An 11,110-nucleotide genomic window follows, 5' to 3' on the forward strand; every position below is an offset into this window, starting at 1 on the left:
ATATTAGCTTTTTCATACCATGCACTCAAAAATTATCAAATAAAAATGTATAACTCTGTCATGTTTTTAATACTAAGAAGAGAAAATATATAAGCACAGCTACCATTTATTAAAACCCTAGTATTTATCAAATTGTGTTATAATGTATTATAGGCATTTTATCTCCTTTTCATTTAATTTCTGCAAGAACACTAAGTTATAGGAGGCATTAACTTTATTTTATAGATAATTATGTTGAGACTCAGAGGGTTCTAGTGTCAGGCACAGTGCTAATTAATGTCTGGTAGGCCATAGTTGTTGAATTTTTTTTCATTTTGCAACCCAATAATTTCACAGAGAAGGCAATGTTTATTTTCTCATGAATTATGAAAAATCCTGAGAAACAGCACTCTTTTTTTCCCTAGTGGATTCACCAAACTTCATACATAGCATTGAAGATAGTCAACATTTTACAACTTGAGTGGCTTATGTAGAATCAGAAAAATAATACAAAATACCTCTGAGGTATTTTTTTTATTTATAAAATGATATATTTCCTTTTGTCATGTTATGGTCTTGTGTGTTTAAATACCATTGTCTATAACCCTGTTGTCTCCCATTTCCCCTACTGAAGAATTAATTTCCCATCTCTTCAGTTTACTGTGAGAGTCTTTTACACATCTATTTATAGCACTTAAATGACTATGTTCTAATTATTTCCATATGTCTATACTTCATTCTGCATTATAAATATTTTGAGAACAATACTATAATTTTATAAATGTTGTCCAAATTAGCACTTTGCACAAATGTTGGGATGAGACTATGGTGGGGGATCCTTACCCCTTGATTTAGTGTTCCATCACCTTTTAAGAAAACCATGCCTGACTTTACATTAGACCTTCTTCACTACTCTCCAAGGAAAGAGAATGATTTACTTGTTTGAGGAGTTTGAGAGAAAAAACTTAAAATGCTCAACTCAGTTTCTTCTCTTGTCTACTTTTACATTTCTCTTGCCTATAGATAACACACAGTAGGGACGCCTGGGTGGCTCAGTCTGTTAAGCGTCGGACTTCAGCTCAGGTCATGATCTCAGGGTTTGTGAGTTTGAGCCCCACATCGGACTCTGTGCTGACAGCTCGAAGCCTGGAGCTTGCTTTAGATTCTGTGTCTCCTTCTCTTTCTGCCCCGCCCCCACTTATGCTCTGTCTCTATCAAAAATAAATAAATGTAAACAAAATTATAGATAACACACATTAAATGTAAATGTAACTGTAAATTACATAAGTTTAGTGCAAAGTTGAGTGACTATTTTGGTACAAGAATACCAGTTTTGTGGGTTTTAGAATGTTGGATGCTGCAGTTGATACTAAATTATATAAGCACATTTCTTGCCTAAGCATACATGGATGTGAAAAAAAATGGGGCTCTGTGGAAAAATTAGTTTTTGGGGCACCTGGGTGGCTCAGTCAGTTAAGCATCTGACTTCGGCTCAGGTCATGATCTCACAGTCTGTGAGTTTGAGCCGCGCATCGGGCTCTATGCTGACAGCTCGGAGCCTGGAGCCTGCTTTGGATTCTGTCTCCTTCTCTCTCTGCCCCTCCCCGACTTGTGCTCTGTCTCTCTATGTCTCTCAAAAAATAAATAAATGTAAAAAATTAGTTTTCAATTTTCAGTGCCAGCATGTAACAGATAAAATTCAATAGCAAAGTTTTTCTGTTGGACTATATTTCTCATTCAAGTGTGAAAAATAGTCTGTGACTTACATATTTTCTAAATTGGCTGTGTTTTCAGCCAGTATTTTATTATTTTTAAAGATTTTGTTTAAGTTTTTAAATTTATTTTGAGAAACAGAAAGAGAGAGCCTGAGCAGGGGAGGGGAAGAGAGAGAGGGAGAGAAAGAATCCCAAGTGGGCTCTACACTGTCAGTATGGTGCCTAACATGGGGCTTGAACTCACCAACTGTGAGATCATGGCCTGAGCCAAAATCAAGACACTTTAACTGACTGAGCCACCGAGGTGCCTCTTAGCCAATATTTTATTAATCTAACTTACATAACCCCTTTAGTCCTATCATATATAAGAGATCAACTTAAGTTTTTAGGTTCTGAAGTAACCACAACACAAGAAACGACCCTATTAACCTGTTTTAGGAACCTCACCTACCTCAGTGATTAGTCTGACTTCCCCCTGGTTGAGGCTAAGCAGAATAAGAAATTTAGGAGAAGGAATTTTGGTTATGCCATGGGCAATTAATGCATAAGATAATTACTTTTGACATTAATTCCCTTGGTCTTTATTTTGAAATTTAACTTTCAAAGAAATTTTTATTTCATTTGTATTATTTCCTTAGGAACTTCTTAATGGGAGACAGTGCTGTTAAAACTTGGTGTGTTCTAATGTCATTCAATCTCATCAAAATCCCTGTGATGAATTATATTCTACATATATGCTTGAGCCAAACTTGGGACAAGAAATGAAATAGACTCGAGTATAAAAAACTTTTGAGTTAATTTATTAATATCTTTCCTGATTCGCGGTAATATCATTTGAAAGCAAAATTCATATTGCCAATAGCAGTTCCACAAGTAGCTGCAGAAGAGAAGAGGAGGGCTTTAATTTTCTTATTTTTCCTACAACTGAAGGTCAAATCTATTTAATTCGGGTGGAAATATTGTTAAACAAATCCATCCACTTAATTAGGATTTTCCCTAAATATTGCTTTTCATAAATAATAAAGCTGATTTCTTGTTTCTGTCAGACGTCTTTCTCTTTCTCAGAAATTAGATTGGTAAAATGGGAGTCATTGTAGTTTTGTCTTTGTTTGAGTCATGGACATTTGCCTCCTCCTAACTTTAAGGAACTCATTGAATCACAAATTAAACATTTCAACATAGACTGGAAATTTCCAGATAAAATGCATTTAATGAGAATATCATGAAAAAGACTTGAAGTGGCACTCATACTTTTGATATCTGGAGTTTGGAAATAGTTGGTTTTTCTAACCCTGCAAATCTCCAAATTACTGGACCCCTGGTCAATTTTGACTGCAGATCATAACCAGAGAATGCCCCTATTAGCACAGCTGTCTTCCATCTTACCTCTAGTCTCAAGTTGATTAATTCCTTCCTAAGGTTCTTCCTTTTACTTTGTCTCTTTTGTGATAAACATATGTCCTGAGTTTTTCTAATCTCTTTTGTTAGATCTTTGGGTTTTTCAAGCATATGATCTGCCTTCTAAGCTATTAAAGATAAGAAACTTATCACATTGGCTATAGTGTAACAGGGGTCATCAGACTTCCAACTTCTATATTTATATCACAATGTGAAAAGTCCAATTTGTAAGACAGAGATTTTACCTCCAGTATTAGTACCTCCAATATTAGGTTTATTGTTACATGAAGGCAACACAATTGTAACAAAGATATCTTAAATATGACCGAAATGAAATAGAGATTTTTCTCTTGCATAAGACCCAGAGGACAGGGGTTCCTGGGTGGCTTGGTTGGTTAAGTATCCAACTCGATTTTCACTCAGATCATGATCTCATGGTGGTAGGGTCAAGTCTGTAGTCAGGCTCTGTGGTGGGTGGAGTTTGGTTAAGATTGTTTCTCTCTCTCCCTCTACCCATCCCTTGCTTGAGCACACACTCTCTCTCAAGAAAAAACAAAAAATCCAGAAGTCATAAATTCAGAGATGACCCGGTAACCATCTTCAGCATGTAGTACTCATCTTTGTGTTTTAAGCCTAAGTTCTAGGATATTTCATAGTATGTAGCAAATGAGGGGGAAAAAGAGGTATCTAATAGCTTTCTTCTAGAGATCGTGAAGTGTGTTGGTGTAATTTCCAATCATAAGCCTTTGGCCAGAACTTGGTCACATGACCAAAACTAGCTATGGGCAATGCTTACGCATGCTATTTACAGGTAGGCTACCATCTTCCCAGAGGAAACTTGGGAAAAGCCAGGTAAAATAGATGTTGATTGGACAACTGTCTGTCTCTTTATATGACGGAATACATTTATTTTGAGTATTTCTTTATGCTTCCTTCTTTACAAAGATGATTTTATGAGCATCTTAAAGTTATGAAAAAGAATATAAGTATGAATTACAACTATTTATTATAAACAGTAATTCAGAGAAAACCACTTGGAGTTGATAACTATCAGTATTTCTTAGGGCTTGATGAAAATGTTAGCCTTTCCATAATTAACACAAGTTCAGAGTACGTATTCTAATGCTTAAAAATCTCAGCTAACAAAGGTATTTAAATTTTTTTCCCCTAGATCAAGACTCTGGCCTATTGTTTTGTTTTGTTTTGTTTTGAAAATATTTATTTATTTATCTGTTTATCTATTTATTTATTTATTTTTGAAAGAGAGAGAGGGGGGGAGGGGCAGAGAGGAAGAGAGAGAATCACAAGTGGGCCACACTCTGCATGGAGCCTGATGCAGGGCTCGATTTCACAACTGTGAGATCATGACCTGAACCAAAATCTAGAGTTGGATGCTCAACAAAATGAGTCACACAGGCACCCCAAGATTCTGGCCTCTTTTTGGAATTTAAAATATTTTGCTTCCCTGGACAAATAGTCACACATCTTTTATTTTTCTCCATATCTTAGTTGACAAATATTGCGACAACTTTTATTATCAGTATACCTTTCCAATAGACTTTTTGAAGTTAGCTAGCTCTGACTATAAGGTATACCTTCGCACAATTTCTCATGTGACACAGCTTACCTGGGCCCTCTGCTTCAAGAGTCTCTCAGAAGGCTGTGATCAAGATGTCAGCCAAGGTGTCAGTTATCTCAAGGTCTATACCAAGAAAGATTCACTTCCCAGCTGACTCACATGGTTATTGGTAGAATTCAATTCCTTGTGAGTTATTAAACTAAAGTTCCTGTCTGAGTGTTGGCTACAGGCTTCTTAGTTTTTTGCCATGACAACTTCTCCAATATGGCAGTCTGTTTCATCAAAGCATTCAAACCAAGAACGTAGTAAAAACAGTCTACAAACATGATAAAAGTCAATGGCTTTTGGTAGCCTAATCACAGCAGTGACATCCTATCACTTTTGTTCTTTTATACTTAAAAGTGAATCACCAGGTCCAACTCATACTCAGGTGGAAGACATTACATAAAGCGTGTGAATATTAGAAAGACGATTATTGTGGTCCATCTTAGAAATACGTCTACCATACAAACTGTGCCTACACCATGTGGGCTGAAGAAATGTGGCCCAGTGCATCAAACCCTTCACTATAGTTAACTGTAAAATCTTTAAAATGTCTTAATATAGTAGATTCATAGGAAGTTATGTCATTCCACATGAACATGTAAATGAAAAATATATGCATAATGCATATTAAAGAAGGCTTTTTATTCATTCATACTTTCTCTCCTCAAAAAACAAACAACCAAACAGGATAAAGAAAGTTATTATTACCTACATATTTTCAATAGGAGACACTGAAAATCCAAAGATTGCCTATAGTTTTAAAGTTGAGTGGTTAACAGAACAACATTCTGTTGTAAGAGCATTCAAAGAGCCAAACTAAAAATAATAAAGCAATTTTTCAATATCATTACTTGATTATAACCAAATTAATCATGACTAGCAAAAACACTAATCAAGCAATGTAAAACAAATTATATACTTGAAAGATTTACAAATGAGTCAAGCTTAACCTAACTTTTCTGAATTCAAATCCTTATTAAAAGATCTTTATCCCACTGGATTTAAGTAAAAGGCTAGCAGGACAATAACTGCTTCCTTTCTCCTAGAAAGAGTAGAAGGCTAATGGAGGATGGGAGCTATAATTTATTAATTTTAAAAATGTAGGTGAATTAAAGTGCTGATTCTTACTTTTTGGTAATATATTGTTTTTTTTACAATAATTTTAAATTATTTTAACAAGTGATATATTGTTCTTTGCACCTTTCTTAAAATTTGTACTTTTAAAGAGAAAAAGTAGGAAGCACTTACCCAAATACATTTAGGTTATTTCTTAAGAGATTATAAATCATGTTAATAACATATATTCTATATTATAAATTGTATCTGTGTATAAGTGTGCACATATTTATATATACATATGAATATATATGTATAAACATATGTCTACATTTATAAGGATAAATTTATAGGATGATATATGAAGAAGTTAAACTTTAAAATATTTCTAGATTTAGTATTCTTATATTTTATTAAATATTTGAAAAGCTACAATAAGACCATTCCTCAGTCTCCTCCTACCACAGCGGATATGTATATAAGAACCACAAGTTGTTACCATTTGGGAATTGAAGATATTTGAAGAAAGAGAGGTTATCAAAAACCAAAGAGGATCACCCTTTTATAAATAACATAGCCAATCAAGAATACTCTAGGGATGAATTCAGAAGATGAAATATCTTAGTTTTACTCTGATCCCTCCCTTCAATCGCATTCTGGGGCTAAGTGTTGGCTGAAATCAACCACAAGTCAGAAGGCAAGGAACCAGATGACATAATTCATACAGAACATTCACTAAGGCATAGAGGATGAATCTGGAGGAGTAAATAGGAGATATTTGACAGAACATCATATTAGACTTACAGAAATAATTGGAAGATTTTCCACCTGCCATTTTATTGGAAATGTATAGATAAGAATGTAAATTTCTGAAAATAGTGATATTGATGAGGGAGCATAAGCCAAGCTGAAGGCAAAGCACAAGCTAGCACAAACCCCACCTCCAGGTGGGATACATATGGTATTCCTCAGGCATTTCTGACGGCCTAAGAAAAAGGAAAGGACACAAAACAAATGGTTAAACCGACAGGAGTCTCCTTCAGTTTACAGATAACTTAGTAAACTACAAGAAAAAGGCAATCTTATCCATAGCCTAATTTCCAGAAACCTATAGACTCCATTTCCTGGAGCCCTAATATCATACCCAGTAAGATGTAAGGGGGTTTAAGTGCTTGTTATGGTGATGTGGGAAACAAAGGCAAATTAAAAATTAAATTCCCTTACTGCTTGCAGTCCATTGACAAGTCCTTGAAACAGACAGAGTGACCTTCCTCTAGGAGCTCAGCTGCCTCCATGATGACACTTTGCTAGGGGCAAAAGGGAATCTTGGCTTACCATTATCCTGACCCCCCAGGATCCTGTGAGTCTTCTTAAACATACAAAAAAAATCCTTTGTAAACGTCCTTTATCTTTAACCCCAAGTATATATTGGCAATTATACTCCAAGTGTATGCCCCCTGATATACGTCTGAAGAGTCCTGACTGAGTTTTACTGAACAGTAATAAATGACGTTTTGCTTACAATAGCTAGCTCCTCAAAGTCCTGAAAACCTTGCTTCCAAAATTCCTTAGAGACTTAAGCTGTCCCTAACCACCTCCCAACCTGAAGGTGTAATAATAGGTCACTCTTCCTAACCCCAGGGCAGCTCTTTTTGCCCGTGGGTCCTGTCCCCATGCTTTAATAAAATTACCTTTTTGCACCAAGGACATCTTCAAGAATTCTTTCTTGGCCATCAGCTCCAAACCCCACCATCACCCCCAAATCCCATCAATATCAAGGCAAAAACTGCACCAGATGAAGTTAATCCAGTAAGGAAGACTATTACAATAGATGAGAGAAATCAGAATACAGTCTGAACTGAATTTCAATGAAACAGTGAATAGGAGATTTTTTTTTTAAGGGCTACAGTGGGTGGGATAACAGGTTATCTGTGCTTGTTAATTGGCTTTACCCGGAAATAAGAGTTAACTTTCTCCAATCTTCATGACAGGGTGAGGGAGACATCTGGGGGCCTAGAGGCAGGAGGGGGGTCTATCTAATGTTTAGTTGGGCTGAGAGAAAATCAATGGTCTCTATTTCTTCAATGGTTCCTTTTATTTATGTTCAGGGAATTTGCAATTCGGCCCTATTTTTTACTTTCTGTACTCAACCAGGTAGGAATAATTCACTAGAGGCATTTCTGCTTTTTTCTGAGCAGGCTCAGCCTTCTGCCTGTGCACAATCTTCCAGACCGCCAGAGATAAGTGGGATTTCAGCAAGGCCTCTGGCTGTCTCTTCTGCTGGATCTCCCCATTAAATTTCTGGCTGGTCTGCCTTTGTGATGCTTACCCCAACTAGTACTATGACCTCAAGCTAGCTCATATTAGCCTTCTCTAATTATTTGCCACTGAGATCTGTATTGTTTTTGACAGTGCCCTGGGCATAGATTTTTCCACACTCCACTCCAAATAAAATGAGCCCATCTGGCAGTGAGGCAGGGCTGCTGGTTTTTAAGGCCTGGCCTACATGTTGGGGGAAGGGAAGCAGTCCCTAGCTGAAATGCCATAGACTCCTAATCTTACCAAGATTTAGTGGGTTCTCTTGAATAAATAATGCTTCTCCATTTGCTAAATCTTCAAGTGGTTATTCTGACAACTTTATTCAGTTCTATTGATGAGGTAGCATTAGGCAAGCTGAGGGCAAAGCACAAGCTAACAACACCCTTCCTCCTACCCCCCCTCCCACCCCCACACCAGGTGGAATATGTGTGATATTCCTCAGGCACTCTTTGCTGTCCAAAGGCAAAGGAAAGGGAAAGAAAACCAGTGGTTAACTGATGGAGATCATAGTCATGCTGGATATGAGTCTCCATCAGTTTACAAATATTTTAATAAGTTACAAGAAAAAGTAATCTTATCAATAACCTAATCTCCAGGAACTGCCTAAGGTATTAATGATAATGCTTTGCTAGAGGGAAAAACAACCTTAGTTTGACAATAGCTAGGCCTAGGGTAATCTGTGAGTCTTCTTTAGTATATGGAAAACCCTTTAAGAAACTTTGATCTCCCCCAACTCCATAGTGTATAACCAGTCACTCTTCACAACCCTAGTGTAGCTCTTTCTGCCCACTGGTCCTGTCCCTATGCTTTAATAAAATCACCTTTTTGCACCAAAATGTCTTCAAGAATTCTTTCTTGGCCATTGAGTCTGAACCCCCAGCACTCCAAAACTTCATCAGTATCACTGCTTTGGGGAAATAGGCTTATAATTAACTAAGCTCCTCATTTTGCCATTCTGAAAGTCCTACCCCCTCCACATTCTACACTTTTTTATTCAGAACTTTCTTACCCTTAGATATATAGGATGTTCCCCATCTGTGAGGTTAGAAAAGCTATTCCCCGAGGTCCTTAAGTAAAAAATATTTTATTTTTTTCCCTTTTCACATCAGATATCTAATAAAAAATTGTCACCAATCTTATTGCTAAACATTCTCAAATTAGGATTACAATATTGTGGTTTATAATAAATATAACACAGAGCTACTAAAACTCTTGGAATTTTCTAAGTGATGAGAGCTATAAAGACATCTTTTGTTAAGTTAATGGTTTACTTTTGTGTTAATGAGCCCTCTAAGGTTGAGGGCATATTGACTAGGAATAGAGGTTTGGAATTTTCAGTACCACACTCTGATCCCAGGGAAAAGGAGAGGGGCTGCAGGTTGAGTCAATCATCAATGGCCAAAGATTTAATCAGTTTAGCCCATGTGATAAAGCCTCAATAAAGTACCAAACTCATGGGATTCAGAGAGATGTTTTATCTCTTCATCTGGCTGGTGATTTGTATCCTTTGATATCCTTTGTCATAAGCTAGTAACCTAGTGATTTCTGTGAGCTGTTCTAGAAAATGAATCCAATGCAAGGAAGGGGGTTGGGTTAGGGGAACCTCTGGTTTAGAGCCAGTTGATCAGAAGCACAGGCAAAAGCCTGGCTGAGCCTGGCATCTGAAGTGGAGAGCTGTCTGTGCAACTGAGGAATCTGATGCTATCTCCAGGTGATAGTTTCAGAATTTAACCGAATTATAGGATGTCCAGCTAACATCCAGAGACTTCCTTGCTTGGTGATAGTGTGGAAGAAACCTACCTCCACACATTAGAACAGGGTGCAGAACCCAAAATGAAATGAAGTGCATTCCATTCCATTCCATTCCATACTGTCTTATTTTAGGGAAAAAAAATCTCTCCTAACTGGTCTCCCTGCTTGACCAGCTTAAAACCAATGTTCCATCCACTATGCTACCACCATAGAATCTGACTGAAATATAAATCTGACCATGACACACATACTTTCTTAAATATTTGACAGAAATGCCAACACTTCTCCAAAATTATAATCTTCTGCCTTATCTAAACCCATCCTACCCACTGTTTCTCATCTTTACTACCCCCCACTTGTACTTTATCTTTTAGTAACATGGATAGTCATGTAGTTCCTTGGTACATACCATATTATGTATGTGAATATTATACCATATTTCACATCTCAGCAACCTGGAATGCTTAAATTACAATGTAGGCATTACTTTTTTCCTAATATCTGTTTAATTACCATTTACCTATCTTTCAAGAGTATACAAGTACACATTCTCAGCCTTGAGAATGTGTGAGTATACAAGAACCCTCAGCCTTGAGGCTAGGTTGGTTAGCTCTTTAGCCTCTCTAATAGTTCCTTGTGCGTACCTGTAATAGTTTGCCATAGTCTTGAAAACTTTATCTCTTTCTGATACTTCCACTTAGATGTTTGTTACTCAAAGGTACATAATCTTTCTTATTCGCAGTACTTAGCATAGTGCCTGGCAAAGGGAATGGGTTTTATAAATATTTGTGAACAAAATCCAACTGATTCTGGCTGACAAAAATGCAAATTATAGCTTATTTTTCTCTATGTAAATTTGCATATATTCTTTTACATCAATCCAATTTTTTCACATCAATTCAATGAACATAAGCCCAATGACTATGAACTTCGTTTGTAAAATGGAAAGGATGGACAGATGTACAGCTCCATGAGCCCAATTATCTTTTGCCTCTGAGGGGAAAGCAAGCTGTCAAAAAGGGGCATTCAATGCCCTCTGTTGTTTGCACTGGGTTAGAGAAAATAACTAATTTCTTCATACGTAAGATCAAAACTGCACTATGTCACTGTGTCACCATGTCACTGTACTCATGTGTGTCTCTTGGCTTTTATCATTTCCCCCAAAATTCATTGCCAGGAGGCACTAAGATAATGCACAGATGGTGCCTACTATATGCACTGCAGCCTGACCTATGTTCCTTTTGAGGATTATTGCTATGGTCATTTT

The 11,110-nt window shown here is 36.7% G+C and overlaps 1 long non-coding RNA gene across 2 annotated transcripts in view; it reads right to left on the reverse strand.

Annotated features, from left to right (window-relative positions):
- Nucleotides 1-6,566: 6,566 nt before the first annotated feature.
- The window catches only part of LOC132671451 (uncharacterized), a 111,677-nt gene continuing 107,133 nt past the window's right edge, over nucleotides 6,567-11,110 (reverse strand). The window contains exon 5 of one of the 2 annotated variants that reach the window (XR_013557046.1): nucleotides 6,567-6,758. This is a non-coding gene — a long non-coding RNA (uncharacterized LOC132671451). Of the gene's footprint in view, nucleotides 6,759-10,492; nucleotides 10,601-11,110 lie in introns of those variants that run through there. The other variant, XR_013557045.1, reaches the window with a different exon arrangement.

The sequence above is a fragment of the Panthera onca genome, chromosome C1 (assembly GCF_046562875.1).
Source record: "Panthera onca isolate mPanOnc1 chromosome C1, mPanOnc1 haplotype 2, whole genome shotgun sequence".
Lineage (NCBI taxonomy): Eukaryota > Metazoa > Chordata > Mammalia > Carnivora > Felidae > Panthera > Panthera onca.